This window comes from Triticum aestivum, chromosome 3A (genome assembly GCF_018294505.1).
Source record: "Triticum aestivum cultivar Chinese Spring chromosome 3A, IWGSC CS RefSeq v2.1, whole genome shotgun sequence".
Taxonomy (NCBI): domain Eukaryota; kingdom Viridiplantae; phylum Streptophyta; class Magnoliopsida; order Poales; family Poaceae; genus Triticum; species Triticum aestivum.
The window spans coordinates 737,378,201-737,383,775 of record NC_057800.1 but is presented as its reverse complement, the minus strand read 5'-3'; positions in this window follow the sequence as shown (position 1 = coordinate 737,383,775).

The window sequence follows — 5,575 nt, the reverse complement described above, 5'->3', positions numbered from 1 at the left end:
TTACTAATGCCCTGGCCCTTTAGTCCCGGTTCAGTCCAGAACCGGGACAGATGGGCCTCCACGTGGCCGGTGCGCCGAGCCCAGGCAGGGGGGCCTTTGGTCCCGGTTGCTGGCACCAACCGGGACCAATAGGCATCCACGCGTCAACATTTCTGTGGCTGGGGTTTTTGTTTTTTTAAAGGAGGGGGGTTGGGGGTTTTGGGGGGTTAATTTAGGTGTTTCATATATTGTGTTAGCTAGCTAATTAATAGAGAGAAGTGTCCTCTCTTATGTCCGTGCTTGGTCGACGCTACGCACTATACATACGTATAGAGAGGACTAGACACGCTAGCTAGCTAGTAAGCAAACGAAGGAAACAGAAGATCGTCATGAACATATATGCATACAGAGAGAAGTGATATCGACCACCTCTCCTTCTCCGAGAGATTGGTCGAACAACAAGTTCTCGTATATCTATCCGACACTACCGGCTACATATATACAATAATTATCTCTTACAATATAATCTCCTAATTATGTATGAACACAGGATCCACATGGTATTCTCCGTCTTTAGCGATCACGTGGTCAAGGAAGAATGCCGCCAATTCCTCTTGAATTGCTCCCATACGATCTGGTGGTAGGAGTTCATCCCGCATCCGAAAGATCTAATTTGAAGAAGGTGGTCAATACATACATATATATATATATATATGAATAAATGAAACTCAACACAAATGATGGTAATAAAATAAAATTGTGAATATTATTGCTTACGCACTTCATATTGTTCTTCAGTGTACCCCCATTCACAGGTCGTGTAGCGGATGGACTCACAAACATAGTATCCACAAGAAATCATTCCCTTGATCCTGCCACAACCACTTTACAATAAATAGAGGTCAATCAAACTGATAAGAAAGCATGCCAAATGGTATTGATGAAACTAGCGCTTGAATCACTAGGAGACGCGCGGAACATGCTACTGTAGTACTTACTTTCGGGTATCTAAATTGCAGCTTCTTCAGCAGTCCCGGAGCTTTTCTGGTGAATTTTCTCCAAACCCTGCCAGACAAAAGAAAACAATTACTTGATATCAGGAAATGAACAAAGTTGCTGATATGGTGGATAATGATCGATTTAACTTACTTCTCGAGGATTTCAGTCATGTCCGCATACTCCTGGGGATCTTTTCGTCTCGAGTCTAAGACGGTTACTAGTCCCTGCTCAAGCTTAATCTCTAGGAGAATATAGTGGAAACTGCGCACGCATGCATAACTCATCAATTACATTACTATAACCTGGACTAATATATAAGGGAAACCGTATATGCACAAGACAGTAACACTCACTTGAAGTTGTAAGGAAAGAGTATTATATCTTTGTTTTCATTTATTTTGAATGATCGTAGCAAGTTGGCCTCGGTATCTTCGGCATGAAATTTAACCTCAGTTGCATCTATGAGATTTGTGTTAATGAACCCAATGTCACCGACTTGTCTTTTCTTCAATTCGGCGATCTTCAATCTGCATAATATAGTGAGGATAATTATAAATACATGCAATGAAAGAGCTGACCTATATCGAGAGACTTAATGACAGAAGTAGTAGTACTTACAGACAGTAGCAGGTGACCGTTGCTTTATCAAGGGCCCTTTGATTGAAAAACTGGAAGAACTCCTCAAATGGATAGTTCAACAGTTCAATTCCAATGAGGTCATGCTCCTCTCTAACTCTCAGTGTCAAAGTATTCCTCCCCCCAGACTCTCTGCGGGTTTTCATGTACCAATCATGCAATCTTCGCATCATCGTTGATAGAGATATTTCATCATTGACGAGAGGCTTCCCGTACTTGAATCTGTGTACCGCCTCCACCTCCAAGAAATCATAATGTACATGATCGGGCAGGTAATCTCCAAGATTGCTATAACCGGGCACCATCCTCGGATCATTAGCGACGATGTCGCTAGGCACCTTGAGCGGGGGGCACGATTGCTTCGCTTGTTCGCTGAGCTGGGCAATTTGTTTCCCAGCTCATCATTCTTTTAACCTTTGATCACTAACAGTACTCCTGACCGCTCTGCTTCGACAAATGTCTTTCCAAGAATGCGCTCATAGTTGCCTTTCGGCGGAGACTTTGGTGGTTTTCTCAGGGAAGCCAGAGTGCGCTTCGCTTTCACCGGATCTACCTTCTCCTCCGGAGGTGGATGTCTCTATGCTTTCAACCCTTGAAACAAGTCCTTCACTTCAGTTCACGTGAACTTCGCGTTCTCCTCTGGGATCATCTCGTATGGTAACTTCTCTGGTGTCTTCAGAGAAGGACCGAATCTGTATCTCCTCCCGCCTCTGGCTGTACTGCTAGACGCCGACAGAGCAGAAGGAGTGGTTGTCTTCTTTCCTTGCTTATGAGGCGGAGGAGAAGGACTACGACGCGCCGGAGCAGCGAAGCGGCGGTGGGTCTCTTCCGCCCTTGCTGACGAGGCGAAGAAGGAGGAGGCTGGCTGCTCGGGCGCGCCGGCGCAGGTGGAGAAGGAGGCGGAGTGTCGCCACACGCCGGAGAAGGAGCCAGCCGAGTGCCCTGATCGTCACTCGCCGGAGGAGGAGGCGGAGTGCCCTGACTCGCCGGAGGACGAGGAGGAGGCGGAGGCGTCCAGTTCAGAAGGTTGATGAGCTCCTTCCGCCATAGGCATGGAGTCTTCAGAGAAGAACCCAGCCGAGTCTCCCCTTCACCGGTAGGGTGGTCAAGCTGGAGGTCCCCAAATCCCTCCGTTATTTCATCCACCATCACCCTAGCATATCCTTCTGGAATCGGCCGACAGTGAAAAGTTGCGCCGGGTTCAGTAGGAAAAACAGAGCCAACAGCCGCCTTGACCTTCAAATTCATCCATTGCGTCATGAGGTGGCAATTTTGAGACTCCGTGATAGCATCCATGGGATAGCTGGCAGGAGCCGTCAAGACATGCTCCGGCTGAAGCAGCTCGGTGGAAACCACGTTGATTCTCCGCTGAGATGGCGGGGTAGCTTCGGGGAAGCTTCGGCAGTTCGTTTGCTGCGATTTGCTTCTCGTTCCTCTATCGGTTGTACCCTTGCATGCAGCGCCTGCAGTTGGGTCTGCTGCACTTTCTTCCTCCTCTCCTGGCATTTGTAACCTCCTGCGTCCGGAAACCCAGTCTTCCATGGAACGGAGCCTGACATGCCTCGTGTCCGTCCAGGGTGCTCAGGATTCCCGAGGGCCATTGTGAGCTCGTCGTTCTCTCTGTCTGGAACAAACGTCCCTTTCTGCGCTGCATCGATATAGTGCTGAAGCCTCTTGACTGGTATTTCCGATTGCTTGTCCGTCCAAATGCACTTCCCTGATACAGGGTCCAAGGTTCCGCCATCCCCGAAGAACCAAGTCCGGCAACGGTCTGGCCAGTTCATTGTCTCTGGTTCGATCCCTTTATCAACTAGATCATTCTCAGCCTTGGCCCACTTAGGCCGGGCTACGAGGTAGCCACCTGACCCCGTCCGATAGTGATGCTTCTTCTTCGCAGCATTTTGCTTGTTTGTCGCTGACATCTTCTTACTCTTTTCTGATGTCTTGTGAGCCACAAATGCGGGCTAGTCATCTCTAATCTTCTCATATTTGCCCTTGAATTCTGGTGTCTCTCCTTTGTCGACAAACCTATTCAGGTCTTTCTTCCACCTCCTGAATAGGTCTGCCATCTTCTTAAGAGCAAAAGACTTGATTAATTGCTCTTTAACTGGCTTCTCCAGATCATCCTCTGGCGGTAGGGTGAAATTTGACTTCAGCTAAGTCCAAAGATCATTTTTCTGCATATCATTGACATAAGACACCTCAGGGTCTTCTTTAGCCGGCTTTAACCATTGCTGGATGCTGATCGGGATCTTGTCCCTAACCAGAACCCCGCACTGAGCAACAAATGCATTCTTTGTCCAGATGGGTTCAATCGGTTGGCCATCGGGCGCGATTGCTATGATCTCAAACCTTTCATCCGAGCTCAACTTTTTCTTCGGGCCTCGTCTCTTTACCGAAGTTGTGCTCGATCCGGAGGGCTGGAAAAAGAACAAAGACGAGAGTTAATTAATATGTGTACATACCAAAACAATGAATGCATCAATTAGCTAGTCAGCACAGGCTTAACTAATATATATACCTGGCCGGACTCGGTTCGGTCACCGGAGCCGTCATCACGGTCTCCTTCTTGCACCAGCATTGGGTCACTAGAGCCATCATAATCATAGCCAGCTGCTTCTTCACCCTCTCCTTCCGGACCATCGGTGTCATTGAGAAACAACGAGCAGACGACATCACTTCCTTGTGCGATTATGTCCCCCAACAACGCTTCTTGTGCTTCGTCTCGGGGGGTGTCCATAGTTTCTACAAATATTTACAACATGGCAATTATTATTCAAACATGACAGATGGATATATTGGTGGCAAATGTAGAACTATCTAGCTAATCACAATAAGGAATCATATTAGTGGCCTCGACGCTGCTTCTCTAGGGTTTGGGGTGGCCTCGACAATGCTTCAAGGGTTTGGGGTGGCCTCGAGAGAGTTCTTCGGGTAGGGGCGCGGCGGGAGGGGGTAGGAGACCGACATCATTTTTTCTAGGGTTTGGGTGTCCTCGAGAGTTTTGGTCGAGCGAGAGGGTCGGGGGGTGCTCCCGCGGTATAAATAATCACAGTCGAGAGGGGGTATATATATCGACCACCCCTCATGTCGAAGTTATCCGGGAGGGGGTAATATCAACAACGACAACATACATACACAGGAAAATAATGTTATCGGGGAGGGGGTATATTGACCCCCCCCCCATGTGTTGAAGTTATCGGGAGGGGGTTATATCGACAACGATGACATACGTACATGGGAAAATAGTATTATCGGGGAGGGGGTATATCGACCCCCCCTCGTGTTGAAGTTATCAGGAGGGGTATATCGACGACGACAGACCCAATAAAACATAAGAAAACAAAGAAGAAATAAAAAGAGGAGAAGAAGAAAGGAATAGCTAGAGGAGAAGATCGAAGAAAAAAAGAAGAAAAAAAGAGGAGAAGAAGAAAGGAATAGAGGAGAAGAAGTTCTTCTTTTTTCTTGTTCTTATTTATTTCTCCTCTTCTTCCTCTCCCCTCTTCTTCTCCTTTCTTCCTCTTCTTATTTCCTTTTTCCTCTCATTCTTTTTCTTCTTCTTCCTTCTTAAAAATACATGAAGTAGTATTGCTTGTTTTTTTAAAATAATGTTCAAATAGAAATTTTAGAAAAAAAGTAAAGGTTTTGCCTAATTCATTGTTCATATCAATATACAAACATTTGCATATTTACAATAATTAATATCACCAAAAAATCTATGAACAGAAAAAAATACTATTTTTTCTAAAAATCTATCTTTTGCATATATATATGAACATATATATACACAAAGAACATATATACATACATATGCATTTTTATAAAAATGCAAAAAATAAAAAATCTTTAAAAAGGACATATAAACAAATATACACACATGCATATACTCATACATATACATATAATCAGGAAAAAAACATCTATATATATGTGTGCAAAAAAACAGGGGGAAGAGGGGGGC